The sequence below is a fragment of the Cupressus sempervirens genome, chromosome 2 (genome assembly GCF_028749045.1).
Source record: "Cupressus sempervirens isolate cs-2001-9-10 chromosome 2, ASM2874904v1, whole genome shotgun sequence".
In the NCBI taxonomy this organism is placed as follows: Eukaryota; Viridiplantae; Streptophyta; class Pinopsida; order Cupressales; family Cupressaceae; genus Cupressus; species Cupressus sempervirens.
This window is the reverse complement of record NC_143119.1, coordinates 554,694,912-554,702,113: the sequence shown is the minus strand read 5'-3', so window position 1 is coordinate 554,702,113 and position 7,202 is coordinate 554,694,912. Positions and strand designations below refer to the sequence as shown.

General features: G+C 48.3%; 2 non-coding genes across 2 annotated transcripts; both read left to right on the top strand.

Moving 5' to 3' along the window:
- Positions 1 to 4,354: 4,354 nt before the first annotated feature.
- On the top strand, positions 4,355 to 6,165 carry LOC149573666 (18S ribosomal RNA). Its single transcript, XR_016360677.1, has one exon. It is a non-coding gene; the product is annotated as an 18S ribosomal RNA (ribosomal RNA).
- A 710-nt stretch (positions 6,166 to 6,875) lies between these two features.
- On the top strand, positions 6,876 to 7,029 carry LOC149573665 (5.8S ribosomal RNA). Its single transcript, XR_016361263.1, has one exon. It is a non-coding gene; the product is annotated as a 5.8S ribosomal RNA (ribosomal RNA).
- The last annotated feature ends 173 nt before the right edge of the window (positions 7,030 to 7,202 follow it).

Genomic DNA, 7,202 nt, shown 5'->3' with positions numbered 1-7,202 from the left:
TGTCGTTCCAATGGTGTCATTGTGATGGTTGCCTGGGTAGCGATCTAAAGGGCGAGCCATCGTCTAGCAGTTAGGCTGTGCATCACGAGTGACAAGGGAGCCTTTGTTATCGGAAGCTCCCTGTGGCCATTCGATCAGAAGAGCCATTGCTCGTGTGGGCAAGGATGAATGCACCCTGGATTCCAAACAAAATCAGCAACATCGGATCTGTATATAAGAGCGGAATGAAGGAGCAGCCCGTTTGCTATGTGCCTCTCCCCAAAGCTGCTCTTCTCTCTCACTCTATCGCCATAATTTCAGGAGTTGTTCAACAGTGGTTGTTGTTCCAATGTGTCATTGCGGTGATCTGGAGAGCGATGCTAAGGGCGGGAGCTTGTGTCTAGAATTTGGGATGTTTGTGCGAGCGAGCAGGGGGGGCTTCTCTTCTTGGAACCTCTCCGTGGCCTTTGTATATAGACCCAATGCCCCGACGATATTGATGGATGCGAGGCCTTGGATTCCAAATTTGTTCACAGCTAACAATTGTCTTTGTGAGAGATGGGTACGAAAGCACATCCTGATTGCTACGCGGGAGCTCCCCAAGGTCGCCTCTGTGCCAACTTGACCGGCACAACATTGGGAATGGTTTGACAGAAGTTTTTGTTCCAATGTGTCATCAGGGGATGCCTTGGAAAGTGGCCCTTTCAAGGGCGAGCTCACATCTAGCACTTGGATTGTGCGTCACATCACAAGTGAATGGGGAGATCTCTTTGTGAATGGCGGCATGGTGATTGCAAGAGAAAATTTACTTAGTCGGAGCATTGGCCTCGGGCCATTGTGACGGCCTTGCAATTTCTCTTTAATTGCAACCTGTGTTTGCACAGTAGCAGAGTTTGCATGTAAGATGGGCCTTCTTCTTGAGAGTTCCAAGAGGTGACCTCCAAAACTTTTGGATTGGGCCCCTTCAAGGTGAAATTCATCCAGTTGATTGGATGAAGCTCGATGTGCTTGTATCTATTTTGAGACGGTAATGATGGTCATTAATCTGTGGCGGTGAGTATATCCCATTTGGTAATCGCAATGGCAGAGCTGGTGGGAAGTACTTGTCGCTTTGTTTTGTTGGATATACCCTATATGTAGGTGTCTGCACGGCTTGCAACACACTACACATTTGGTGTTCGATTCTAAGATGCACTTGTTGCTGAGTGTGCATGGAGTTGTATGTTTTAGCCAAGGGCTCCGTCTCATTGGCACGTTCTATCATTGAATTTTTATCCTGCCCAGATGGCAAGAAGGAAAGAGATGGTTGCATGGGTGCATTGTTCGACGTCCCTAATTTCGTCAAGGGTCCACTCTCCACCCTAAGTTTTTGCCGAATGGTAGAGCCTTGGGATTGAGAGGGGGGCCGGCGAAAGGTTTGGTTGCTGCATAATTTATTTGCTAGTGCGTTCTCGGTGCATGCTCGCCTCTTCACTGTCTCATCCTACAGAAGTGCATGGCACTTTCGTGACAACCTTTGTGGTCCAGGCCAATAGAAGCGTAGAGTATTACCGATAATTTTTGTTTGGATGCAGAAACTCTCCATGCCCTGTCCTGCCCTGTGCGATCCGAATGGCTGCGACTCATGGGTTCTGCGGGAGATACTCTTTTTCAGCTCCCCCCTAAAGAGAGCGTTTGGTGTTTGCATTGTGTGGACAAAAAGCCCAAGGCATTTCATCTCTTTTTAGATGCAAAATTCTGGGAGGGCTTGTCAAAGTATGGCCGTTTGTATGGGGTGCACCAAAAAGCATGTAGGGAGCATATGCCTGGGAAATGGATGTCTCTAAGTGTCCTTACTCGGTCGCGTGCGCGGTGTACATCTTTGCATTATGACTCTGCTGCGAGCATTTGTGATTCAAGCATTTTGGGGGAACGAGTTTCGTAAAAGATGTTCTTCTCAGGCTCCTATGAACCAGAGCGCTCATCTTTGCAATGCTCCGACAAGCGCAAGCCCAACATGTCTATCTAGGGGAAGAAATCACACAAATGATTTTTCCGAGATGTGGGTGCTCGTGGGTGGGTTCCCTTGCGGTGCAGTTCTTCGGTATGTGCATGTGTATGAGATTGAAGCTTGTCCGACAATGTTAGTGTGAGTGTTCACCCATAGGAACTTTTCTGTACCTGCTCTGGTAGATCACGTGTCACGAGGAACAGTTAGCGAGGCTGTGCTGGGAAAGGAGAAATTTGCTAGAGGCTAGACATGTCCGTGTATGCGGGCGGGCTCTCATCACCTATAAATGTGTGGAGGGGGTGTTATACACGATGCCCTTGAGTGGCCTTATAATTGAGGTGGTCGCATGCACAGTGATGCCCCCGCCAATCGCATAACCAGCCATGTTTTTGACTCGCACGGCCCTTCACCCTTCAGCACGGCGATCTCCATTGGCACTTTGGCAACTAGCTCTTCGTTGTGGGAAAAAATTTGTTGTGATCAAGAAGGATTTTGTTTGTGTGGGTGCACCTCAATAGGCGTGTAGGAGGCATATGCCTGGGAAATGGATGTCTCTGAGTGGCCTTACAATTGAGGTGGCTATGTGCGCGGTGCATCTCGTACAGACTCGAGGCTTCTTTTCGAGTAGTGGCGACAGCGAGTTCGAGGGTAAAGGGTTCTGTACGAGATGTTCTTCCTAGGTGCCTGTGAACCGAGGCTCCTTGTTTGGCCCTCTCCGGTCGACGATGGGACACTTTCCTCTTGTGTGAAATCTTTGAGCGTTGTGAGTCCTGCATGTGCTGTGAACGTCATTCTTGTTGCTTGTGTGGCGAATTATGTTTGGATGCATGATGGAGCGAATGCAAATTTTGGTTTCGCATCGCGGTGGGCATCCCTTGGCTATAGCAGGCCTTGGGGGTCTCCCTCATTATTAGAAGCTACCTGGTTGATCTTGCCAGTAGTCATATGCTTGTCTCAAAGATTAAGCCATGCATGTCTAAGTATGAACTATTTCAGACTGTGAAACTGCGGATGGCTCATTAAATCAGTTATAGTTTCTTTGTTGGTACTTTGCTACTTGGATAACTGTAGTAATTATAGAGCTAATATGTGCACCAAATCCTGACTCTCAAAAGGGATGCATTTATTATATAAAAGGCCGATGCGGGCTCGCCCGCTCTTTCGGTGATTCATGATAACTCGACGGATCGCACGGCCTTTGTGCTGGCGATGCTTCATTCAAATTTCTGCCCTATCAACTTTCGATGGTAGGATAGAGGCCTACCATGGTGGTGATGGGTGACAGAGAAATAGGGTTCGATTCCAAAGAGGGAGCCTGAGAAATGGCTACCACATCCATGGAAAGCAGCAGGCACGCAAATTACCCAATCCTGACACGGGGAGGTAGTGACAATAAATTACAATACAATAAATGGATGTCTCTGAGTTTCCTTACTTAGTTGCGTGTGTGGTGTACATCTTTGCATTATGACTTTGCTGTGAGCATTTCTAATTTGAGCATTTTGGGGGAACGAGTTTCGTACGAGATGTTCTTCTCAGGCTCCTGCGAACCAGAGCACTTGTCTTTGGAATGCTCTAACAAGTGCAAGCCCAATGTGTCTGTCTAGGGGAAGAAATCACACGAATGCTTTTTGTTGAGATGTGGGTGCTTGTAGGTGGTTCCCTTGTGGTGCAGTTCTTCGGTATGTGCATGTGCATGAGATTGAAGCTTGTCCGACAATGCTAGTGTGAGTGTTCTCCCTTAGGAAATTTTTTGTACCTGTGTTGGCAGATCATGTGTCATGGGGAAAGGTTAGTGAGGCTATGTTGGGAAAGGAGATATTTTCCAAAGGTTAGACATGTCCGTGTATGCGGGCGGGCTCTCATCACCTATAGATGTGCGAATGGGGCATTATACACGATGCCCTTGAGCACCCTTATAATTGAGGTGGTTGCATGCACAGTGATGCCCCCACCAATCGCATAACCAGCCATTTTTTTGACTCAAACTACCCTTCACCCTTTAGCATTGTGGTCTCTATTGGCACTTCGGCAACTAGCTCTTCGTCATGGGAAAATGTTTGTTGTGATCGAGAAGGATTTTGTCTGTGTGGGTGCCCCTCAATAGGCATGTATCAGGCATATGCCTGGGAAATGGATGTCTCTAAGTAGCGTTACAATTAAGGTGGCTATGTGCATGGTGCATCTCGTACAAACTTGAGGCTTCTTTCCAAGTAGTGGTGATAGCGAGTTCGAGGGTAAAGGGTTCCGTACGAGATGTTCTTCCCAGGTGCCTGTGAACCGAGGCTCCCTGTTTAGCCCTCTCTGACCGACGATAGGACACTTTCCTCTTGTGTGAAATCTTTGAGCATTGCGAGTCTAGCATGTGTTGTTAATGTCATATGCTACCTGGTCAATCCTACTAGTAGTCATATGCTTGTCTCAAAGATTAAGCCATGCATATGAAAGTATGGACTATGTCAGACTGTGAAACTATGGATGGCTCATTAAATCAGTTATAGTTTCTTTGATGGTACTTTGCTACTCAAATAACTATAGTAATTCTAGAGCTAATACATGAACCAAATCCCAACTCTCATAAGGGATGCATTTATTAGATAAAAGGTCAGAACGGGCTCACCCGCTATTTTGATGATTCATGATAACTCGATGGATCGCACAGACTTTGCGCTGGCAACGCTTCATTCAAATTTATGCCCTATCAACTTTCGATGGTAGGATAGAGGCCTACCATGGTGGTGATGGGTGATGGAGAATTAGGGTTTGATTCCAGAGAGGGAGCCTGAGAAATGGCTACCACATCTAAGGAAGGCATCAGGCATGCAAATTACCCAATCTTGACATGGGGAGGTAGTGACAATAAATAACAATACTGGGCTCATCAAGTCTAGTAATTGGAATGAGTATAATCTAAATCCCTTAACAAGGATCCATTGGAGGGAAAGTCTAGTGCCAGAAGCTACGGTAATTCTAGCTCCAATAGTGTATATTTAAGTTGTTGCAGTTAAAAAGCTCATAGTTGGACCTTGGGTTGTCACGGTCGGTCCGCCTTTTGGGTGTGCACTGGCCCTCACATCCCTTCTGTCGGCGGCATGTTCCTAGCCTTAATTGGCTGGGTCACGATTCTGGCGCCGTTACTTTGAAAAAATTAGAGTGCTCAGAGCAAGCCTACGCTCTGAATACATTAGCATGGAATAACGCGATAGGAGTCTGGTCCTATTCCGTTCGCCTTCGGGACCGGAGTAATGATTAATAGGGACTGTCAGGGGCATTCGTATTTCATTGTCAAAGGTGAAATTCTTGGATTTATGGAAGACGAACCATTGCGAAAGCATTTGCCAAGGATGTTTTCATTAATCAAGAACAAAAGTTGGGGGCTCGAAGATGATTAGATACCGTCCTAGTCTCAACCATAAACGATGCCGACCAGGGATCGGTGGATGTTGCTCCAAGGACTCCACCAGCACCTTCTGAGAAATCAGAGTGTTTGGGTTCCAGGGGGAGTATGGTCGCAAGGCTGAAACTTAAAGGAATTGACAGAAGGGCACCACCAGGAGTGGAGCCTGCGGCTTAATTTGACTCAACATAGGGAAACTTACCAGGTCCAGACATAGTAAGGATTAACAGATTGAGAGCTCTTTCTTGATTCTATGGGTGGTGGTGCATGGCCGTTCTTAGTTGGTGGAGCAATTTGTTTGGTTAATTCCGTTAACTAACGAGACCTCAGCCTGCTAACTAGCTACGTGGAGGTTCCCCTTCGCACCCAGCTTCTTAGAGGGACTATGGCCTCCTAGGCCATGGAAGTTTGAGGCAATAACAGGTCTGTGATGCCCTTAGATGTTCTACGCTGCACGCGCGCTAAACTGATGCAACCAATGAGTTTCTCTCGCTGGCCCAAAAGGTTTGGGAAATCTTGCCAAATTGCATCATGATGGGGATAGACCATTGCAATTATTGATCTTCAACGAGGAATTCCTAGTAAGCACGAGTCATCAGCTCGTGTTGACTACGTCCCTGCCCTTTGTACACACCGCCCGTCACTCCTACCGATTGAATGATCCGGTGAAGTGTTTGGATCGCGGCGACGATGACGGTTCCTATTAGTGACGTCGTAAGAAGTTCACCAAACCTTATCATTTAGAGGAAGGAGAAATTGTAACAAGGTTACCGTAGGTGAACCTGCGGTAGGATCATTGTCGGTTCGAGACACTGAATCGTGTAGGGGATGGAGCTAGCCTCCTCCCCGCCCTTGAAATCTCGGTGACGTGCGGACACTCAACACTATAGTAATGTGCTGGATGGCCAAGCTATGGGTCTAGCGCCGTCGAGGTCGAGGGTCACATCGAATGCCCGTGATCGAAAGCGTGGATTCCCCATAGGGTGAAGAAGAGACTCGGATGCCATCTGGATTAGGATCGGTGCCTTCGAACGACGTCCACGTCGGAGCGAGAGGTCTCTACTCAGTTGCAGTTCAGAGGGGGTCCGGGCTTCGTCCCCCATTGCTAAGATTTCATGGTCCGATTGCATGTGCGGTGCTATGCCAAGGATCCATCATTTCGACGGCGGCAAGTCGGGACTGCCGCAACCCCCCGTTGCCTTGCCCACGTGTGTTGACTCGTCGCTTGGAGCATTCTGTGTTTAGGATGGGTGCTCTCGCATGATTTGCGGGGCAAGGGCCCCATCCGCTGACATGGCTCTCCCATGTGTTGCCTCCCACCTTTGTGAGGTGATGGGGCAGGGACACACCACAGCATTCCTCATCGCACCCATTGGGTGCTTGGGGTTCGGGATGTGTCAACCACCCAACACACGGGTGCATCGCACACCTTAGTGATCCAAAGAACGAAGTGCGAGCCAGTGCCTTGCGCGCTTGGGTCGCCGAAAGACAAAAGCAAAACAAAATCATGACTCTCGGCAACAGATATCTCAGCTCTCGCCATGATGAAGAATGTAGCAAAATGCGATACTTAGTGTTAATTGCAGAATCCCGTGAATCATCAAGTCTTTGAATGCAAGTTGCGCCCGAGGCCTCGGCCAAGGGCACGTCTACTTGGGTGTCGCACTACAAAATTTTGCCCTCCCCAGCGAAGAGTGGAGATGGCCGTTCGCATCCGCAAGTGGTGCGCGGTCAGCTGAAATGAGCATGAGTTCCGTCGATCCGTCGCGACGAGCGGTGGCTCGCAAAGGCTGGTGTTGGTTTGCGCTGATTGAATGATTCCTTGCGAGGAACTTT